Consider the following 15,277-nt stretch of genomic DNA (forward strand, 5'->3'; position numbering starts at 1 on the left):
AAACACACTAGTATATATAAAATAGATAACTAATAAGGACCTACTGTATAGCACAGGGAACTCTACTCAGTACTCTGTAATGACCTATATGGGAAAAGAACCTAAAAAAGAGTGAATATATGTGTGTGTATAACTGATTCATTTTGTTGTGTAGCAGAAACTAACACAACACTGTAAATCAACTATAGTCCAATAAAAATTAATTTAAAAAAAAAACCTAGAGGGCACATGGCTCTGGGTCCAGGAGGGCAATCCCCCAGAGCTGGCCAAGAGACCACCTCTAGCCACAAGGTGCCCCCTGCAGAACTCGCCACTGGAAACCAAGACAAGGCCTGGCCTGGATCACTCACGAACAGTATGAGGCCTTCCCCAAGAAGTGAATTCTATCCAGTCCACCATTTATTTGTTTGGAGGACTTGCTTTTCCCTTTTTTTTCTGGAAGACAGGGAGCTTGCAGACAGGACAGCAGAACGGCACCTAGAGCTGACAGTAGTCTGGAAACTTGACCACATCCCCTGGGGTGGCAGAGGTGGTCTCCTGTGCCTTGAAACACAGCCCAGGGAAAAAGCACTGGTCTTGAATTGGAACCAAGATAGCGGAGTAGAAGGACATGCTCTCACTCCCTCTTGCGAGAACACCAGAATCACCACTAGCTGCTGGACAATCATCGACAGGAAGACACTGGGACTCACCAAAAAAGATACCCCACATCCAAAGACAAAGGAGAAGCCACAGTGAGATGGTAGGAGGGGCACAATCACAGTAACATCAAATCCTATAATTTCTGGGTGTGTGACTCACAGACTGGAGAACACTTATACCACAGAAGTCCACCCACTGGAGTGAAGGTTCTGAGCACCACGTCAGGCTTCCCAACCTGGGGGTCTGGCAACGGGAGGAGGAATTCCTAGAGAATCAGACTTTGAAGGTTAGTGGGATTTGACTGCAGGACTTCGACAGAAATGGGGGAAACAGAGACTCCACTCTTAGAGGGCACACACAAAGTAGTGTGTGCATCGGGACCCAGGGGAAGGAACAGGGACCTCAGGGGAGACTGAACCAGACCTACCTGCTAGTGTTGGAGGGTCTCCTGCAGTGGCGGGGGTGGCTGTGGCTCACCGTGGGGACAAGGACACTGGCAGCAGAAGTTATGGGAAGTACTCCTTGGCTTGAGCATTCCCAGAGTCCGCCATTAGCCCCACCAAAGAGCCCAGGTAGGCTTCAGTGTTGGGTTGCCTCAGGCCAAACAACCAACAGGGAGGGAACCCAGCCCCACCCATCAGCAGTCAAGCGGATTAAAGTTTTACTGAGCTCTGCCCACCAGAGCAACAGCCAGCTCTACCCACCACCAGTCCCTCGCATCAAGAAACTTGCATAAGCCTCTTAGATAGCCTCATCCACCAGAGGGCAGACAGCAGAAGCAAGAAGAACTACAATCCTGCAGCCTGTGGAACAAAAACCACATTCACAGAAAGACAGACAAGATGAAAAGGCAGAGGGCTATGTACCAGATGAAGGAACAAGATAAAACCCCAGATAAACAACTGAATGAAGTGGAGATAGGCAACATTCCAGAAAAAGAATACAGAATAATGATAGTGAAGATGATCCAGGACCTCAGAAAAAGAATGGAGGCAAAGATGGAGAAGATGCAAGAAATGTTTAACAAAGACCTAGAAGAATTAAAGAATAAACAAACAGAGACGAACAATACAATAACTGAAATGAAAACTACACTAGAAGGAATCAATAACAGAATAACTGAGGCAGAAGAATGGATAAATGACAGAATAGTGTCAGTGCGGAACAGAATAAAAAAAAAAGAATGAAAAGAAATGAAGACAGCCTAAGAGACCTCTGGGACAACATTAAACGTAACAACATTCACATTATAGGGGCCCCAGAAGGAGAAGAGAGACAGAAAGGACCAGAGAAAATATCTGAAGAGATTATAGTCGAAAACTTCCCTAACATGGGAAAGGAAATAGCCACCCAAGTCCAGGAAGCTCAGAGAGTCCCATACAGGATAAACCCAAGGAGAAACATACCGAGACACATAGTAATCAAATTGACAAAAATTAAAGACAAAGAAAAATTATCGAAAACAGCAAGGGAAAAACGACAAATAACATACAAGGGAACTCCCATAAGGTTAACAGCTGATTTCTCAGCAGAAACTCTGCAAGCCAGAAGGGAGTGGCATGATATACTTAAAGTGATGAAAGGGAAGAACCTACAACCAAGATTACTCTACCCAGCAAGGATCTCATTCAGATTCGATGGAGAAATCAAAAGCTTTACAGACAAGCAAAAGCTAAGAGAATTCAGCACCACCAAACCAGCTCTACAACAAATATTAAAGGAACTTCTCTAAGTGGGGAACACAAGAGAAGAAAAGGACCTACAAAAACAAACCCAAAACAATTAAGAAAATGGTCACAGGAACATACATATCAATAATTACCTTAAACGTGAATGGATTAAATGCTCCAACCAAAAGACACAGGCTTGCTTTATGGATACAAAAACAAGACCCATATATATGCTGTCTACAAGAGACCCACTTCAGACCTAGGGACACATGCAGACTGAAAGTCAGGAGATGGAAAAAGATATTCCATGCAAATGGAAATCAAAAGAAAGCTGGGGTAGCAATACTCATATCAAATAAAATAGACTTTAAAATAAAGAATGTTACAAGAGACAAGGAAAGACACGACATAATGATCAGGGGATCAATCCAAGAAAAAGATAAAACAATTATAAATATATATGCACCCAACATAGGAGCACCTCAATACATAAGACAACTGCTAACAGCTATAAAAGAGGAAATTGACAGTAACACAGTAATAGTGGGGGACTTTTAACACCTCACTTACACCAATGGACAGATCATCCAAAATGAAAATAAATAAGGAAACAGAAGCTTTAGATGACACAATAGACCAGATAGATTTAATTGATATTTATAGGACATTCCATCCAAAAACAGCAGATTACACGTTCTTCTCAAGTGCACACGGAACATTCTCCAGGATAGATCACATCTTGGGTCACAAATCAAGCCTCAGTAAATTTAAGAAAACTGAAATCATATCAAGCATCTTTTCTGACCACAATGCTATGAGATTAGAAATGAATTACAGGGAAAAAAACGTAAAAAACACAAACACATGGAGGCTAAACAATACGTTACCAAATAACCAAGAAATCACTGAAGAAATCAAAGAGGAAATAAAAAAATACCTAGAGACAAATGACAATGAAAACACAATGAGCCAAAACTATAGGATGCAGCAAAAGCAGTTCTAAGAGGGAAGTTTATAGCTATACAAGCCTACCTCAAGAAACAAGAAAAATCGCAAATAAACAATCTAACCTTACACCTAAAGGAACTAGAGAAAGAATAACAAACAAAACCCAAAGTCAGCAGAAGGAAAGAAATCATAAAGATCTGAGCAGAAATAAATGAAATAGAAACAAAGAAAACAATAGCAACGATCAATAAAACTAAAAGCTGGGTCTTTGAGAAGATAAACAAAATTGATAAACCATTAGCCAGACACATGAAGAAAAAGAGGGAGAGGACTCAATCAGTAAACTTAGAAATTAAAATGGAGAAGTTACAACAGACACCACATAAATACAAAGCATCCTAAGAGACTACTACAAGCAACTCTATGCCAATAAAATGGATAACCTGGAAGAAATGGACAAATTCTTAGAAAGGTATAACCTTCCAAGACTGAACCAGGAAGAAACAGAAAATATAAACAGACCAATCACAAGCACTGAAATTGAAACTGTGATTAAAAATCTTCCAACAAAGAAAAGTCCAGAATCAGATAGCTTCACAGGTGAATTCTATCAAACGTTTAGAGAAGAGCTAACACCCATCCTTCTCAAACTCTTCCAAAACATTGCGGAGGAAGGAACACTCCCAAACTCATTCTATGAGGCCTCCATCACCCTGACACCAAAACCAGACAAAGATACTACAAAAAAAGAAAATTACAGACCAATATCACTGATGAATATAGATGCAAAAATCCTCAACAAAATACTAGCAAACAGAATCCAACAACACATTAAAAGGATCATAGACCATAATCAAGTGGGATTTATCCCAGGGATGCAAGGATTCTTCAATATATGCAAATCAATCAATGTGATACACCATATTAACAAATTGAAGAACAAAAACCATATGATCATCTAAATAGATGCAGAAAAAGCTTTTGACAAAATTCAACAGCGATTTATGATAAAAACTCTCCAGAAAGTGGGCATAGAGGGAAACTACCTCAACATAATAAAGGCCATATACGACAAACCCACAGCAAACATCATTCTCAATGGTGAAAAACTGAAAGCATTTCCTCTAAGATCAGGAACAAGACAAGGATATCCACTCTCAGCACTATTATTCAATATAGTTTTGAAGTCCTAGCCACGGCAATCAGAGAAGAAAAAGAAATAAAAGGAATACAAATTGGAAAACAAGAAGTAAAACTGTCACTGTTTGCAGATGACATGATACTATACATAGAGAATCCTAAAGATGCCACTAGAAAACTACTAGAGTTAATCACTGAATTTGGTAAAGTTGCAGGATACAAAATTAATGCACTGAAATCTCTGGCATTCCTATACACTAATGATGAAAAACCTGAAAGAGAAATTATGGAAACACTCCCATTTACCATTGCAACAAAAAGAATAAAATACCTAGGAATAAACCTACCTAGGGAAACAAAAGACCTGTATGCAGAAAACTATAAGACACTGCTGAAAGAAATTAAAGATGATACCAACAGATGGAGAGATATACCATGTTCTTGGATTAGAAGAATCAATATTGTGAAAATGACTATACTACCCAAAGCAATCTACAAATTCAATGCAATCCCTATCAAATTACCAATGGCCTTTTTTTATGGAACTAGAACAAAAAATCTTAAAATTTGTATGGAGACACAAAAGACCTAGAATAGCCAAAGGAATCTTGAGGGAAAAAAACGGAGCTGGAGGAATCAGACTCCCTGACTTCAGACTATACTACAAAGCTACAATAATGAAGACAATATGGTACTGGCACAAAAACAGAAACATAGATCAATGGAACAAGATAGAAAGCCCAGAGATAAACCCACGCACCTATGGTCAAGTAATCTATGACAAAGGAAGCAAGGATATACAATGGAGAAAAGACAGCCTCTTCAATAAGTGGTGCTGGGAAAACTGGACAGCTACATGTAAAAGAATGAAATTAAAACACTCCCTAACACCATACACAAAAATAATCTCAAAATGGATTAGAGACCTAAATGTAAGACCGGACACTATAAAACTCTTAGAGGAAAACATAGGAAGAACACTCTTTGACATAAATCACAGCAAGATCTTTTTTGATACACCTCCTAGAGTAATGGAAATAAAAACAAAAATAAACAAATGGGACCTAATGAAAGTTCAAAGTTTTTGCACAGCAAAGGAAACCATAAACAAGACGAAAAGACAACCCTCAGAAGGGGAGAAAATATTTGCAAATGAATCAAGAGACAAAGGATTAATCTCCAAAATATATAAACAGCTCTGCAGCTCAATATTAAAAAAACAAACAACCCAATCAAGAAATGGGCAGAAGACATAAATAGACATTTCTCCAAAGAAGACATACAGATGGCCAAGAAGCACATGAAAAGCTGCTCAACATCACTAATTATTAGAGAAATGCAAATCAGAACTACAATGAGGTATCACCTCACACCAGTTAGAATGGGCATCATCAGAAAATCTACAAACAACAAATGCTGGAGAGGGTGTGGAGAAAAGGGAACCCTCTTGCACTGCTGGTGGGAATGTAAATTGATACAACCACTATGGAGAACAGTAAGGAGGTTCCTTAAAAAACTAAAAATAGAATTACCATATGACCCAGCAATCCCACTACTGGGCATATACCCAGAGAAAACCGTAATTCAAAAGGACACATGCACCCCAATGTTCACTGCAGCACTATTTACAATAGCCAGGTCATGGAAGCAACCTAAATGCCCATCAACAGATGAATGGATAAAGAAGATGTGGTACATATATACAATGGAATATTACTCAGCCATAAAAAGGAACGAAACTGGGTCATTTGTAGAGACGTGGATGGATCTAGAGACTGTCATACAGAGTGAAGTAAGTCAGAAAGAGAAAAACAAATATCGTATATTAATGCATATATGTGGAACCTAGAAAAATGGTACAGATGAATGCAGGGCAGAAGTTGAGACACAGATGTAGAGAACAAATGTATGGACACCAAGGGGGGAAAGCAGTGGGGGGGTGGGGGGGGTGGTGTGATGAATTGGGAGATTGGGATTGACATGTATACACTGATGTGTATAAAACTGATGACTAATAAGAACCTGCTGTATAAAAAAGTAAATAAAATAAAATTCAAAAATTAAAAAAAAAAAAGTAGTTGAGACAGTATGTATACACCTTTTTAAAATAGTTTGGTAAAAATATAAAGACAGAAAGGAGGAGCTAAAATGCGTGTGTGTGTATTTAAAATGATCTTTCAATTATCAAACCACATCACCGAGAAATGCAAAGCCTATAGTAAAAAAAGAAAACAGAATCCCTCTACCCAAAAACAAATATGGTTAAAATATTACTTAAAAATTGATTAAGTTTTTCTTCTAACATTTCTCCTATAACAACAATAATAATTACTAGGTGCCATTTAGCAAGCTCCTATGCTAAACTGTTTTCTAAATTCTTTAAAAATGTTCTTTCAATGGATGAATGAATAACTAAAATGTGGTATATAATAATACAATAGAATATTATTCAGCCTCAATAAGGAAGGAAATTCTGACATATGCTACAACTAGATGAACCCTGAAAACATTATGCTAAGTGAAACAAACCAGACACAATAATACAAATATTGAATGATTCCACTTATATGAGGTACCAAGAATAGGCAAATTCATAGCGACAGAAAGTAGAATAGCGAGGTGGCCAGGGGCCAGGAGGAGGGGAGAATGGGGAGTTATTGTTTAATGAGGAGAGTTTCTGTTTGGAACGATTTAAAAATTTTGGAAATGGATGGTAGTGATGACTGCACTATATTGTGAATGTACTTAAAGCCACTCAATTTACATTTAAAAATGGCTAAAGTATCAATAGTAAATTTTATATTATGTATATTTTACCACAAAAACCTATTCTCACTCAAATCTTCAATTCTATAAGATGAGTTATACAACTAATAGATGGATTTGAACCCAGGCAATCTGACTACAGAACCTAGGTTCTTTGCCCATATTTTTAAAAAGAAAGAGAGAACAGTATAAAGAACCTCCACACCTATCACCCTGTTTCAACAATTATCTGCTTCTGGCCAACCTTGTTTCATCTGTTCCCCTACCTATTCCCTGCCCTGCCTCTAGGATATTTTGGTGTAAATTTCAGACATCATGTCATTTAATCTGTAAATATTTCAATATATAGCTCTAAAAGAATAATTTTTAAAAAATTGTAACACTTTAAAAAAATCTAACGATTTCATAATATCATCAAGTATTCTGTTACTGTTCACATTTCCCCAATTGCCTTACAAATTTTTAAGTTTGTTTGAATTAGGACCCAAATAAAACTTACACACTGCAAAAAAAAAAGAAAAAGCACTGGTCTTGCATCCAGCTCCCCCTGTGTCACGTGGAACAGACTACTTAATGTGTATAGGATCAGGGAGAACAGGTGCTTCATGGATGTTTGGCAGGTTAGTGATATTGTATGTGAATGTGTCTAAAACAATATCTACGTTTTTATTTTCTATCTCAGCCACCTTCTGTTCTGACACTGCATTTATTGTAACTTGTAATTTTATTATTTTGTGTTTTGACTTCATTATTTCTATTGTTTTTGCTGTTGTTTATATCCCTCATCAGACTATAAAATCCCTGAGAACACAGAGCAAGGCTGTCTTGCTCACATGTGTCCCCAGAGCCTAGCGCATAATAAGTACTCAATAAGAATATTTTCAATAATGTATTAATTCATTCAATAAAAATTAGATTATCTTGTTCTTTTGACCCCATGGGTAAGTCAAATATTCCTGAGCTAGCAACCAAAGCTGGGTGGCTTTCCTGGGATACTCATTGCAGCATTTACAACCAAAACTACTGAGAAAGGAAACCAGTAACCTCAGGCAATCACTAGACACGGTTCTGGTGTTTATCTGATGAGATATTACTAAGTCACTCACCTAGGAGCAACTTTAAAATGAAGCAATCAACCAGCTCACTCCTGGAGGACAGCAGAGTAGGGATGTGTGGCTCTGGCCCCTCCGCCCGCCCCTCCTAGGAACATCAGCAAGACCCTCTGGTCCTGGAGGTAGGCTGCTGGGAGAGCAAGCTTCCAGTAATTGCAATGCTGTTTCTTCAAGAGGTGGAGGGAAAAGCATTTCAGTAATAAGCAAAGAAGAGGGAAAATCAATAAGGATGTGTGTAATGAATTTTTGTTTCCTGAAATAGCCTGGCAGGAGCCTTGCCAGGAAAAGTTAGGAGTAATCAGTGACAAGATTAGAGACACAAATCCAAGAACATTATGCAGCTCTGCAGGCTCCCCTGATGGAAGAATGTCAGTGTAAAGAATTAGAGAGCCCAGGCTTTGTCCAGAAAGACAGTCTTTAAGAGAAGCTGGACAAGGTAACAACAGTATCTGTTGGGCAGGAAAACTGTGCTTCTCTTGCCACTTGGAATTTGAGAGGGGTCTGATCAGGTTGGACAAACTGTAATGGTTTTTGAACCCTTCAAGTCAAATAATCGTCCTCCATTAATATTACACATATTCCGCGGTTGGGATACAACATAATGGTTATGAGCAGATTTCAACTCTGCCATTTACTACTCATTAACTCTGTAATCTTGGGTAAGTTACTTAACATCTCTGAACCTCTGCTGCATCTTCTATAAAATAGGGAGCTAACAGCACCCATGTTGTAAAGCTGTTGGGAAGATTCAATGAGATAATATGTCAATCATGGAGCTCAATGCCTGCCACAAGGTAAGCATGCAATAAACAGTAGTTATTATTGTTATCATCATTGTTAACTAAGCCCACTGTGCTGAGTCCTTGACAAGATCACTGGGTCTTTTTCTAGACTGTTTGTTCACCCTTAACGGGCTGGCATCGTGTTTTCATCCTAGAACACCCTGTACCTGGCAGAACCAATAAACATTGGCCCAACAAAACTGCTGAACTGAAAGCTAGAAATTAGGATAAGGAGTTTCTCACTTTAATTTTCTCCCCTGTATATCTCATCTTAGTTTGTGTCTGTGTGTGCATGGTTCACCTGAAAAATAGAGGGAATTCCCTTACAGGGACTTCAAACATCTAACAACTCACTCACTGATGACAGAGCAATTAGCCTCATATTAGCACTTTTTAAGACCACTCTGAAGTAATTTCACTTCTTGCCATAATTATTTGCAACATAGTGAAGTGGTTCTGAACCACATTATCATCATTTTGTTAATTCCTGTAACTAAAGTTTTAAAATCAATTTTATTTGAGGCACAATTTACATGTAACAAATAGACAAATTCTAGTGTACGGTGTAGTGTGTTTTGATCAATTTCTACACTCGTGTAATTACCAGATAAATCATAATGTAGAAAATTTCCAAAAAGGCTCCCTTGTGCTCTTTCCCAATCAATCCCTACCTCCACTTCCATCCCCAGACAACCACTCTTGCGTCTATTATAGATTAGACTTGTCTTTACTAGAGTTTGATTTAAATGGAAACATACTATATGTAGCCTGTATTGTCTGGCCTCTTTTGATCAACATAATGTTTTTGATATTCATTTATTTTGTTGCATGTATCAGTAGTAGATTCCTTTCTATTGGTAGGCAGTATTCCACTGTATGACTATAATACATTCTTTTAAAAAATTGATTCACCTACTGATGAACATTCTAGGTTGTTTCCAGTTTTTCTTACTCTTATGAATAAAGCTGCTACGAATATTCATGTACAAATCTTTTGACATGTTTTCATTTCCCCTAGGTGAATATCTAGGAATGATATTCCAGGGTCATATGATAAGTGTATGTTCAACTTTCGTAGACACTGCCAAACTATTTTCCAAAGTGTCTGTGCCATTTTACATTCTCACCAGCAGTAAGAACTCCTGTGGCTCCATACATTCTCCAACACTTGGAGTTGTGACTACATCGTAAATGACTTACTCTATTTTACTTGGACCTTCTGAGAATTTCTTCTTCTCTCCCCCATCCCTCCAATTTCTAGAACCTCTACCCTTCCATTTAGTGTCTCTGGAGGGCAGAAGTAAGGTTAAAGTGTTTATTATTAAATTCCAAAACTTGTTTTAAATATATTTTAAAGTGCTCATATGGAAACAATCTAAGTGTTCATCAATGGATGAATGGATAAAGAGGATTTTCATACATATATGACAATATTATTCAGCCATGAAAAAGAAAGAAATCCTGCCAACAACATGGATGGACCTTGAGGACCTTATGCTAAGTGAGATAAGTCAGACAGAGAAAGACAAATACTAATACTGTAGGATCTCACTTATATGTGGAATCTGAAAAAAGCCAAACTCATAGAAACAGAGGGTAGAATAGTGGTTACCAGGGGCTGGGGGGTGGGGGAATTGGGGAGACATTGGTCAAAAGAGTACAAGCTTGCAATTAGAAGATGAATAATAAGTCCTAGAGATCTAACGCACAGCACAGCGATTATAGTCAACAATACTGTATTGCATACTTCAAAGTTGCTAAGAGATGAGATCATAAATGTTTTCACCACAAAAAAATAATAATTATGTGACATGATAGATGTGTTAGTTAATGCTACAGTGGTAATCATATTACAATATATAAGTGTATCAAATCAACACATCTTAAACTTATAGAATGTTATATGTCAATTACATCTCAATTAAAATAAAATAAAATAAAATGCTCAAAAGATGTCAGAAGCTCATCTACCAGAGAAAGTTCTTCCATAGCAGGATCGCTCTTGTTTATGTCACTATAACCCACACATGCAAATATACACACTTAAAATCTTCTTATCTTTGGGCAAATGTGGCTCTGGAATAATTTAATTACAGCAGACAAAGGAAAGAAGAAAAAACCCAGCTTCCTTTAGACACTAAACTATTAGCTTCCAGGACCTTCTTTCCAACAACTGCTCAGAAAATGGAATTGTGTGGCTCACCTTCTGTGGTGTCCTTCCCTCTGGGCTTGTTTTCAGTCACTCTTGAGCCCCGTTTGGCCTCCATATTGCATGCCAGTCACTAAATTCACAGTAGCCAACCACTGCACCTGTAAACAGATTCATTGCTTCATAAAATTTATTGTCTAGGCTGTGTTTCATTCAGTACTATCAGTTCTTGTTTTAGAAAATAAAATCTCAATCTGTAGCAAAATGAAGAACACATACAAGGTATTTCATTACAAAGATTTTGACTTAGGAAAATAAAAACCTCATGTACTTTAAATTTCCAAGATTTCAACATAACCATGTTCTTTCTAGGATTAAAAGAATAATAATAATAAACAACAAATCTTTGTGATGGAAATGCCAAGGTCTTTTTTAAAGATGTGTAAATGATTTCTTAAGGCAAGTAATGGGGTCTATCAGGCTCTGAGGTTCAGATCATGTTTGGATGGTCAGATTATGTTCCTTGAGGAGCCTACAGTTATTTTCCAAACCCCAAGTATAGGAAAATGCAACCTTTTTTTTTTTTTTTTGCCAAATACTTTCCAGTTTTAAAGCCAAGTAATTTAAGGAAGATGTTTATGCCACTACTCCTTTCCACTTAAGTCACTAAATGTTGTATGCCATAAACTCTTTGATACCTTTGAAAGCCATTTGCAAGGGCTTTTCTGAGTTCTTTTTCTTAGAAACAGAACATTTTTATTTTAAGAGTAAATTAGCTTGAACATCAGAAGTTTCCACTTCAGGTGAAAACGCTGAACCCAGGAGGTTTGGGTGAGTTATGAACTTGGCAAAATGCATGCTCTGCCATCCCCAGCGATCAGTGCAGCTTCCAGCAATAGAAATGCAATGGTCAAACGCTGCAGGAGCAGAACATGGCCAATCACTGTGACAGGCAGGTGATCAATAATGCTGTCAGCCTCTTCTTAAGGTTTGGAAGGATAGAAGCCCAGGGGCTCCTCAACACTCCAGTAAATGAACAAAAACAAATGCCTCCACCACAAAAACAAGACACTACAAACCCAAGCGGAAACTCTCATAAATGTGAAAGGTTCTTTGCATTCTTATATATAAGCTGTTATATTTTTTGCAAATAGTAATACTGTTTCACAACTGCATTACTATTTCATAACTACATTTACTATATTTATTATATAACCGTATATACTATTACTATGATATATATTACATACCATCTATAACTGTTATATAACTGTATATACTGTTACATTTCATAACTGTATATACTATTTCATAGCTACATATTACATATGTGTGTATACACGCACACACACACACACACATATATATATAAAATAAACATCAAAATGTTAATAGCAGTTGTCTTTAGGGATTGGCATTAGGAGTCTCTTTATGTTTCTCTTTGTGCTTTTTATTTTTCAACAGTTTGCGTAACAAATGTGTATTACTTTTATAATAAAAAAAAGTCACTCAAAAAGTTAAGAAAAAAAAGATGAAGATGAGAAACAAAATCTAACATGACCCAGTTGGCACAGTGTGTTGGACTTGGCCTGGGGAAGGGCCTTGAACTTTAAGCCCTGGACACAAAGTTTAGCCTTGGAGCATTCAGCGTCCTACATGAGGCTCTGTGGGCATCTGTATGGGAACCCAAGCTCAACTTGTCTTCACCTCTTTTATTCCAGGGACACTGTTAGGGACTCCATTACTTTACAATGCCTGTTCTTCATGGGAAAGCAGCCCAGACAACTGATTAGATTATTTTTAATCCCTTATTTAGAAAAGCTCAGGTTGCTACAACTGATGTTCTATCCAACTGGATGAACACAAAGTGAGTAGCCAAAAGGTTCAGTAATTGCTGTTGCTAGAATATATTAATTACTCAGACAGAGGTACAGCATTTTAAGTCTATGGAATTCACTGTCCACTGCACCAAGCAGTAGAGAAAAAATATCAAGTAGATTCAAATCTCATTTGAAGAATGGAAGAGAAATAAATATGTCAGCATTAACACAAAGGGTAATATATAAATAAAGTAAAATTTCTACTAGAGCTATTGATCCTGCAGAGTGTATTAAACCAAAGGTAGTACCAGGAGGAGGTGCTGCGACCTATTCCCTGAACTAGACCCCTCAAGGCAAATCTGAGCATCAATAGTGTTTGGCTTAAAACAATGATAAACCAGAATGACAATCTGTTAACTTCAGTGAGAAATCTATTTTGTATGGGGACAGTAATATATCAATCCATGTGACTAGCTCATGGCATAGTGAAGTGCATAGGCATCTGAGCTAGAAAGATCTCGGTTCAAGTCCTGGCCCCTGCACTTAATTGCTGGGTGACCTTGGGTAGACATTGATCCCAAGGTTTAAGCCTTGGTAACAACAAAACCTTACTGAGGTGTTTTGCATTAAATTACATAATGCATACAAAGCACTTGGAACATTGTCTACATATGGTGAGAGCTCATTAAATGTTAGCTATTATTATCCCATTTTATAGATGAAATTCAAAAAGGTGGAGTAATTTGCCCAAAGTCCCAGAGATAAAACATAGATGTGAATCCAAGTGAACCGGGTCCTCATATACAGATCACAATGAAAAAAAATGATAATAAGTTCCATATTATCAGAAGGAGACTCAAATGTATTCTCATTTCTGTAATATTTATAATCAACCCCGACCCATGTTGGGGGAGGAAAGAAAAATCTCTCTAATTACCTTTCAAAGGTAATTTGAAACTGCCTGAATTGAGGGTGGCATATTCAGTTGTACAAGATGTACACTGCACAACTCTAGAGTGTGCCTTTTACACAGACAGCAGCCTGAAGGGTACCTGACTCGTGAACTGCAGAACCACTGTTATGCACTGGGATTAAGAGGACACTGGAAGTGAGGAGCTAAATTGCAGAAGCTACATATTGTTAAGGAACTTATGTAGATATAATCAGAACTGTCTATGATTTCCAGAAGCACAGGGAATAGTGCTCAGTACCACTACCACCTCTTTTTGCAATGCTAAACAGTTCTCCCTTCGGAAAGGACAAAGCACTTTTATAAATATCCTCATAATACCAATTGTTAATTTGGTAGTGCTTAGTCACAACAGGATCCACTGTTTAAAATAGCTCTGGGCCAAAAACCTAAAATAGGAGTTTGATGTATAAAATAAGTGCTCTGAGTGATGAAATGATTCTAAGAGAATTCTTCTATGAAGCAAGAACAGGCCAGTCATCAATATTCCCCAGCTGCCAGGACCGGATGGGCTGTCCACTTGTGGGCCTTAGTTAGAGCTAAGGCTCACCCTCATTGTAGTATTTATTGCAGTGCTGAGCACGTCCGCCTGTGTCCTGGGAGCTTCCCAAGCTGGGAGGCTCCGGTGAGCCAGAAGGACTGTGTGTCTCATCTCTGCATTACCAGTGCCTGGCACAGAGCAGGGTATCAATAAACGTTCAGTGAATGGATGAATTTATAACTTCTGAGGAGGCCTCTCTGATTATTAACAGATCCCACATTTGTAGAAAATTTTGTTGAGAAACTGAATTTTTGTCAAAAATGAATCAGAATGACTTGCCTGACCCAGGGCTGATGCTAAAAAGCTTTTCCTCCCACATCACAGCCAGCAAAGGAAGGCCAGGCACCAGAGAAAACTCCCAAGACTCTCTGGGATCCTCATGATATTGGGTTCATCCCAATCTAGTCCAAGGAGACATGTTCTATTCTTCACTTGGAGTAAGGCATGAAGTGGGCTATCTCTGTAAGTCTTCTCAAGACCTCACTCAGTGACATTTACCCTTCAAAACTGTCACCAGAGCTATGTTCTTTCAATTGAGTCCCTTCTAGGAGGACACCGTAATAACTGTACATTTATCTGTTTTTGGCTTCCTGAAAGTCTGTTATGATGCAGGCAGAACAAATCTATTTCCACACTGTGTTCAGTAGCCTTCCCCCCACTCTTTTGGCCCACTGCTATTTTTAAAAAATATATAAGGAAAATATTTTAAATATATAATAATTAGTAATTATAATAAT

The 15,277-nt window shown here is 37.9% G+C and overlaps 1 long non-coding RNA gene across 1 annotated transcript in view; it reads right to left on the minus strand.

The window, feature by feature from the left end:
• LOC309626205 overlaps positions 1-15,277 on the minus strand; it is a 254,462-nt gene that overhangs the window by 71,432 nt on the left and 167,753 nt on the right. Inside the window, exon 7 of the long non-coding RNA XR_014243020.1 lies at positions 11,264-11,370. This is a non-coding gene — a long non-coding RNA (uncharacterized lncRNA). The remainder of the gene's footprint in view (positions 1-11,263; positions 11,371-15,277) is intronic.

This window comes from Balaenoptera borealis, assembly GCF_965194805.1.
Source record: "Balaenoptera borealis genome assembly, chromosome: 3".
In the NCBI taxonomy this organism is placed as follows: domain Eukaryota; kingdom Metazoa; phylum Chordata; class Mammalia; order Artiodactyla; family Balaenopteridae; genus Balaenoptera; species Balaenoptera borealis.